Genomic DNA, 8,687 nt, shown 5'->3' with positions numbered 1-8,687 from the left:
GATCAACACTGTCTACCTCTCAGAAGATTTGGTGGAGATGTTCCGGCTGTTGCAGCTCAAAGACGGCGTTGGTGGGCATGGTGGGTTGCGAGCTATGCCGCCCAGTTTTTGCCGCCAGGCTGTCCACAAATGCACCTGCGCTCCCCTCCCCCGCCTGCGCCCCCTACCTTGCCTGCCTTGTTGTGACCTGCATGCCCTACCCTGCCTCCTGGCATTGGCCTGCCTCAACACGCTTGCTCTGCGTCCTCGCAGGCTTCGTGTAGGTTCACAACTTGATGGCAAATCGCCTCGACCCGCGGTACGGCCACCAACCAGCCACCAATACTTGGTTACGGCTTAATGACGAGATGTTGCAGGAGGCTGCACACAATGTGGGCGTGTGGCGGTCATACGTGGCAGAGTTTGTGCGATGTGCCCAGCTGCTGGACACCAGCGACCCCTTTGGCGATTGCTTCATTTGTGCCAGTACGTTCCGCGCCGCGCTGAACGACGGTGAGCAAACAGCGACAGCAATAAACAGCATGGGCCCATCACTTCCACCCTTTACAAGCTTGCACCAACTAGATGGCAGGGCATCCCTGCCTTTGCATTCTTGAGAATACATTCTTGCTGCTCAAAGCCACCCCCTTGCCCACATCCCACCGCACTCCCCGCCCTGCTTCAGGAACCCTTATTGGGCTGTACCGCCTGGCCGTGATGCTTGATGCCTGCCTTAAGCCCTGCCACTTTGCGATGGCCGGCCGCTCGCAGCCACATTGCCCCAGGATTTACACTTTTCTGGCTGCTGTGGCAAGGGGCGTGATCAGCGACTTCGAGTCGGGCAAGCTGAACAGCGAGGCGCAGCAACGCTGGGCAGAGCATTGTGCCGCCAGCGAGGAGAGTGGCGCCTGCAGCAGTAATCTAACATGCAGCCGCCCCTCTGGTAGCGCGCGCGGCGTGGTTGATGTGTCTGGTTTAGCGGGCGCGTTCTGCAACCATTGCGTGGCTGGGCGCGATGCCATGCTGGCAATGCGCACTCCCGAGCAGTGGGAGTACCACATCCGCACTTTCACCAGCGTGTTGCTGCGCCGGCCAGACATCGCGGACGCCTACATCGACATCGGCTGCCGCCTGAAAGCCTGCTAGCGGCGCTGCAGCGCCATGTGGGCGCTGGTGACCTGGCACCTGGGGTTTTGGAGAAGGTGAGAAGGCATGGGCGGACCTTTGGCACTCTGGTGGCCACATTCATGCCTAAGGCCGATGCCTCGTGCCCTATGCAGCTGAATGTGATGGTGCCGTGGATGCATGCATTTGACCATGACGTGCCCTGCCAGCTGCAGTTCAGCGGCTTGTATCAGGTATGAAGCCTTCCCTGCAATCTCGCCCAGCCGCCACCTTCCTCCCACGCACGACTGACCCTCACCACATTGCCCATGCTCTCTCCCTGCTGCTTGCAGGAAGGCGTGGGTCGCCGTGTTGGTGAGCAGTCTGAGCAGGTTTGGTCGCGTGTGAAGCCTTTCTCTCTTGTCGCTCGCTACATGGCGCCCCCCCGCTGGTGGGATGGCTACAACTCGTTTTTCGCACTGCTGGGGCAGCTGGTGCAGCGTGACCTGCTGCAGCTGCTGGAAAAGAAGCTGAAGAACATTGGCAACACCATTAGTGCGTGCATTGCGCTGCATTGTTTGCCTCTCCTGCATTTTGTTCCCTTGTGGTGGCACCAGAAAGCCCCGCCTGTGATGGCTTTCACACACAGCCCGGTGCTGCTTGCGCCCTGCCTGCACCCTGCCTGCAGGTCAGCACGAGAAGGGGATTGAGGACTTGATGGTCGAGGCCTCCGCTGCTGGTGTGGCTGATTTGGAGGCAGCGCTGGCTTCTCTTCAACCCATTCGGCCGGCATCGACTGTTGGCATCAGCACAAAGGTGCGCTTGGTAGGTGATTCATATGATGCTGGCGCTGCTGATGTGGCAAAGCCATGCCACCGTCCATCATCTACAGTGTGGTCCGTTCCGTGCCTGCCACAGGTGCGCTATGTTGAGGCGCTGATGAGATGGAACGCGCACCAGGAGATGCGCAAGCAGAAGATGGGATTGAGCATGGTCCTGCAGGGCCCGATGGCTGTGCATGTACATGCCAAGGCCAGCGACAACAAGAAGGAGGAGCAGTTGCGCAAGGCGGTCGTTGCATGCGAGATGGAGCTTCAGATTGATCCAGGCAAGCTTGCTGGGCCCTGTGCTGTTGGCTGGGCCCTGTGTTGTTGGCTGTGTGTCTGTTTTGTGCTATTGCGAATGTGCTCAGGATTGCCTTCCACCTGCGCCTGCCTATCACATGAGGAACGCCAGATCTTGTAGACGTCTTCGGCCCCGGTGGGGGGAGGGTCATTGCTGCCCTTTGGCCAGCCGCCGGCCTCCCCATGCTTCATTTGAGTGTATATTGGTGTTGTTGTACTTTGCACTTGAGGAAGACAATGAAATATTGGAGTTTCAGGGAGTTGAAAGGCAGGGGCAAGCAAGACGTCTATGGGTGAGGGGTAGCCTCTGTGGGGTGGGGGGCGGCATGGCTTCACATGGCCTCCGACCGGCAGCCACGATACATATTATGCAGAAGACGCATACATGCTATGTGATGCCCATAAATGTCTGATAAAATATGAGCGTTCCATCAGTAGCCTCCTCCTCGCCGCTACCGTCACCCGCCCCCTCGGCGCACTCTGCCTCACCGGCCTCTGCTGTCAATGATGGCTCGCCAGCCGGCTCCCGCATCAGGTCCTTTGCCAGCTCAGTTGTAAACTCGTAGCCTTCCAACAGCAGGTGCATTTCATTGATCACCCGGGTGTAACCCATGATAATCTAGTGAGCCGCTGGCAGTGGGCACAGTGTAGACGGCGCCCTAGTCGGCCGGCAGCTCCTTCCACTCACCCTGCGGCGTATGGTGTGCCAAGCAGGCATCACATGGATTGTCCTTACGCACTCATCACACTGAATGCAACTAAATCATGCACACCACACGATATGCAACCCGAAACACACCAGCTTGAATGCGGCTTCCAACATCGGAAGCGCCGGCTCCATCGTCTTCATGTTGCAGAATACGGTGATGGACACAGATGGAGACCCTGTGCCAAGCAACAACGGGTTCATATCTTGCATGGCCCGCTGTGCAGTCATTGCTGCCTCCGTTGCGCCCGTGCAACCCGCGGCCAACGCCCCCTAGAGGTTGGTTATATGGCCGCAGGCAGCACCCCTGCGACGGCGGCGGCAGCAAGCCGTGGACCGAAACGCCGTGCCGCCGAGTCCCGTGGCTGTGGCCTTCTGGCAGGAAACTACGGCCGCAGCTCGGCAGCACGGGGGCGTCGCAGCGTGCCGCCGCCGCCGCGCTGCCCCCCGGGCACGGCGGCGGTGGCGGCAGCAAGCTTGGGCCCAAACGCCGTGCCGCCGAGTCCCGTGGCTTGCGACCGTAGACCGTGGGCCGGAAACTGCGGCCGCAGCTCAGCGGCACGTGGTTATGTTCAAATCGCCAAGCGTGCAGCAGCGCCGAACCACGCTTCCCGGCCTCGGCGCATGCCTTCAGGCGCCCCCTATCGCTGGGCACACCCCTCCAACACCGAACGTGCGCCCGGGGGGGGGAGGGCGGCATTGTACAATGTGCACATGTGCACTACCTGACAGCTTCGAATTGGATGTGCACCATTCACCCCTTTTTGTAGACTCCTGCACCATTACGTGGTGGAGGCTTCAACGACGGCGGCGTGCCCACCGCTGCACTGCCCACCCCCCACCGCAACAACCCAACCAACCAACAACCGTTCGAGGCAAGGTCTGTGAACAGCCAGCATGAGCGGATCAAACGACATCAAGGAGCAAGGCATTGTTTATGCCAAACAGAGAGTGGTAAGTGATGGGCTTCACATGACTTGTATTGGAAGGCGCAGGCTGTTGCATTGCACATCCAAACGGAAGCCATATGATTCGGTTGACCCCCCCCACACACAAACACCCACACACAGACCGACACTCCTCTCTGCCGGGCGGGAGGGGGGGGGGGGGGGGGTCAACATGCCTTTATATGACGGCTGATTGATTCATTCACGATGCACTGCATTCAAATGCATGAGGAGGCCGTAGATCAGGCTTCCAACGAGAATGCTAGGCCAACTGCGAGCGAAGAGGTGAGGATGTGGCCATTGCTGGCTGTCTTAACTTGCGTCACGAATAGCACTTGCTCGGGAGAGACCCCGGCCACCACCCGCCAACCACCCTCCATCCCCACCCCCCAACCCACCGTCCTGTGCAGCACCGTGACAACCTGGATAGGATGGTTGCCGCCCGGCATGCACAAGAAAAGTGCAACAACCAACAAGAAGAGGAAGGCTGAGGAAGCCGAGGCTGCAAGACAGGCAACAACGGCGGCGGAGCCTGCAACACCGCTACCGGTTAAGCGATTGCATTCGTGGTTGGGGAGGATGTATCCACCTGACGCCTGTTTGCATGTCACTCCAACCAGTTGAGACATATGCAGACATGTAGTAAAGACGTCTCTAGAAGTACACAGATGTAGTGCAGAGGTGTTGTAGATGTCTGTAGATGTCACAAACCGGCCAACGTCAGGCAACGTCTGTAGACGTCTACGGGTTAGACGTCTGCAAGACTTGCCCAGTTCCACATGTGAAGCCGTTCCCGGACATTAGCACAGACGAGGGCAGGGACGAATTGTGAGTTGGCCTGCTTTGCTTTATTGCTTTGCTTTGTTTTATTGTGCAATAATGTGTTGGCCTTTCTATTGGCCCCCTGCTAGTTGTCGCTGTGCCGCAACCAGCCGTGCCGCTGCCAGCTATGCCGCTGTCCCAATACCTGCTTCCCCACCCTTATACCTGCCTCCCCGGCCTGCAATCGCAGCTACCAGATACCGCTCTATGCTGGCGCCGACATGAGCACCAATGTGTGCTACGAGACTCATGCTGCTGGCGTGCGGCAGGTCAAACAACAGTGCGGCATTCTCACCAAGAAGGTCACGCACTGGGGGCGCGTGTTTGCAGTGCAGAAGGCAGATCGGTTTGGGTAAGCATCGTGCGGCAAGGCTTGCTGGGTTTGTAGAGTGCTGCCACACGATGCCTGAGCTGGAGATTACCATTTGTCATGCCCCCACCTAGTGCTTGCCCTTGAAGTGTTGCTTGCCCTGCTGCTCCAACACCCCAACAGGTTGGACGAGGCTGCCAAGCAGCGGCTGGGGCGGTGGGCAGCGCAAGGGTCGTCGGCGGTGCTGAACCAGGCCTACCTTATCTACCTGCCGCCCCAGGTGTTGCTCGCGTGTGGCGACTGGTGGATGGACAGCGACGTGGACCAGCATCACGCCTTCTTTGCCCCGCGAATGTGCATGGAGGTGTCCGACAACTTGCGCAGCAAGGTCTTCCCCTCCATGGTTGAGCAACTGCTGGCCAGCATCAACAAGGTGCGAGCATGAAGGAGGCTGCTGCCAGCCTTCACAGCCTGCATTCTCTCGCATGCCTCTAAGCTGCCAGTCCCCTCATTGCCTGGCAGCGCCACACTCCCTTTTGCCCTCCCCCTGGCTGCAGCTCCTGGTGGCGGGGAGCCCAGTGCCCAAGTCCGCGGCCAACCTGCTGCTGGCGCTGCGCAAGCTGCAGTCGGATCTGGTGCAGGACGCGCTGGTGCTGCAGCCTATGTATCCAGACCACCCCGTGTACGCTCGGCTGGCTGAGGAGCCAGAGTTCCAGGAGCTGCAGCGCACTTTCCAAGAAATGGAGGCGGCCGGGGTGAGCAACGTGCCTGCCCGACCTGCTGCTTTGCATGCTCCCCTACATGCTGCCGTGCTCGCTGCCCTGCATGGTGCCCTGAATTCTGCCGCTGCTGCTGTCCCTGCCTGTTCCCCCGCACCTTCCCGCACACTTCTCCATGCCTCACGCTGTTCCCCGCAGGCGTTCGACAGGCTGCGTCCCAAGACGAACCCGGAGGAGCTGCGGAAGGGGCAGGCAGCCGCTGCCCGTTGGATGGTGGCTAGCAGCATAGGCATGGCGGGCGCCGCGTCTGCCACCGTGCCCGGCAGCACCAGCTCCCCCATCACCGACCAGCTGGCGGCGATTGTCGAGGACTATGAGGAGGATGCTCAGGTGTCCAGCCGGGACGCGCGGATGGAGCGCATTGCTGCACGCATTCAGCTGGAGGAGAGGAGGCGTGCGGCAGCAGCCCCAGCATACGCTGGCACCTCCTGCGCAGACGCTGCTGCCGCACACGGGCGGCTGGAAGAGGAGGCGCCGCCGTCCATGCTGCTGCAGCTGGCACAAGCGGCAGCCACCGAGGGCATGCATGGAGCAGCGGCAGTGCCACATTCACCACCGCCCAGGCGCTCCAGGCGTACGCCAGCAGCAGCAGCGCAGCCGCCAGCAGCAGCAGCGCAGCCGCCGGGCGCCACCATGGTGCCGGCGGCAGCAGCGCAGCCGCCAGCAGCAGCAGCGCAGCAGCCGGAGCGCCAGCCTGGTGCCGGCGGGCGCCACCATGGTGCCGGCGGCAGCAGCGCAGCCGCCAGCAGCAGCAGCGCAGCAGCCGGGCGCCAGCCTGGTGCCGGCGGCGCAACCGCCCTTTCTGGGGGGTGACAACAATAGCTTGATGGAGGCGGCTGCAAAGCTTAGAAGTTTGGGGAGGCAGCTGACTAGCGGGGACGAGGCAGGCAGCATGGTGGCAGCGGCAAGTGCGGTGCTCCATGGTGCGGCCACCATGTTGACCGCCCAGGCCCAGCAGCACCACCAGCTGAAGCTGGCGGTCTTGGCAGCCATGGGTGCAACGGGGCCGCTGATGCAGAATGGGCGGACCATGGCAGGCAGCCTGAATGCCAGCCTGGATGCCAGCGCCTCGAGGGTGTATTATGGGTTCGCCAACTCGATGCAGCAAGCCAGCGCTGGCCCTCATTTCAGTGGCAGCGGCTGCATGAGTAGCATGGGGGGCGTAGCTGCCATTCCAGCGTTTGGCAGCAACTCGCCGCGTTAACCCAGGCTAATTGGCAGCATGTCGCGCGTGAGTGGCAGCGCCTAGATGTGCATGGCCGTCCGCTGGCACAAACAACTGCATTCTTGAAAGCGAATAGCTGTTCTGAATGGCTGAGGCTCTCTCTGTAACCCTCTTTGCGCTGGTGGCCTGGCTGGTGGCATGGCTCGCGCTGCTGGTGGCCTGGGCGTTGTTGGCCGCAGCGATACTCTGGACGTACCGCGATAGGGTCAGCCGGGCAGTTGCCGCGCTGCGAGGCGAGCGCGGGCGTGGCATGCCATCCTTGCATCTGCCGGCCGCTACTCCCCTGCGCCTTTCCCTGAGCGGCTCAGCGGCCAGCACTCAGCACGAAGCCCGCACGGCTGTGCTGGAAGCAGTTGGCCGTTGCGGGGTGGACACGGCTAGGTGCGATTGCGCCATCCCTGCCCTGGTGCACGGCGCCTGGGAGGTGGAAATCAGAGTCCCTGCAGCACTGCATGACGCCCTCGCGGCCAAGGGCGCACTGGGTGAGCACCTGGCGGCCAGCCCACCGCTGCCAGCACCCCTGCCCATCCAGCCTGGGGTGCCGGGCCCCGCCCCGGGCCCCCTGCCGGCGGCTGCCCCCCCTGCCCAGATGCCCGCAGTGGTGGTGGACCTCGCCGGTCCCCCCCAGCACCGCGACCGCAGCAGGGGCCGCAAGCCCCGAGGCACCCGCCCCCAGACCGCCCCACAGCCCGAGCAGCCCCACCGGGAGGCGGATCCGTTGCCGCCGCCACGGCCACCCCAGCAGGAGACGCCAGGGGCAGCCGATGCCGCGGAGGCGGCCCCGCCGCCAGGGAAGACCCGCCGCCGCCGGGTCAGCAGGAGGAAGACAGCCGCAGCGGCTAGGGCAGCAGCCCAGGAGGCAGACGAGCGAGCCGCCGAGGCTACGGCCCGGGCGGCCGGCTTGGAGCAGCAGAACGCACACTTGCATGCCGCGCTGACCGAGGCCCAGGCGGCCGCCTCCAAGGCCACAGCCGGCCTGGCAGCAGCCGAGGAGCAGCTGGCGGCAGTCAGCAGTGCCCCGGCCCTGTCCGGGGCCCGGGAGCGGGCCGCACCGGCAGCACGTCAGCCGGTCAGCGGCAGCGCCGCCGCGCAGGCGCCAGGCTGCCCCTGTGCGGGCCGGAGACACGCACAATGAGGCGGTGGATGGCACCAGGGGTGTGCCCCACCGGCCTGAGCTGACACCACCCGCTGGGGGAGCTCGGACGGCCCTGCCCGATGGCGCTGGGGCCGCCCGGGCTCCCCAGGCGAGCATGGGGGGACTGCCGCATGGTGCACCTGCCCTGCTGCCTGCCCCAGCCACGGTGGAGCATGCCAGCCCAGAGGTCCTGCCTGAGGGTGACACCCTGGTGGCTGCTGCTGAGCTGCCTGCGGCGTTGCCGCTGCCCGCACCCTCGTCCCCAGCCCCAGCTGCCGCAGGAGCAGGCGCTGATGACTCGCCCGCCGCCCCCGCTGTGTCCGCCGCTGGCAGCACCCTGGCCAGCTCACAGCCAGGCGGCGGCAACATGTTCTCCTATCCCCTGGAGCCAGCCTCGCTGCTAGGGGAGGCGGGCAGCCCGCCCCAGCAGGAGGCCAGCAGCGGCGCAGCAGGCGCTAGCGGCGGCCCGGCCAGCGAGCTGCCGCCGATGGTGGACAACCCGCTCGCGACCCAGTCCCCCCTGCCAGCGGCCCCCCCCTTCCGCCACCGCTCCCCG

Source organism: Chlorella variabilis (assembly GCF_000147415.1).
Source record: "Chlorella variabilis unplaced genomic scaffold CHLNCscaffold_15, whole genome shotgun sequence".
NCBI lineage: Eukaryota > Viridiplantae > Chlorophyta > Trebouxiophyceae > Chlorellales > Chlorellaceae > Chlorella > Chlorella variabilis.
Note: the sequence above shows the minus strand (reverse complement) of the source record.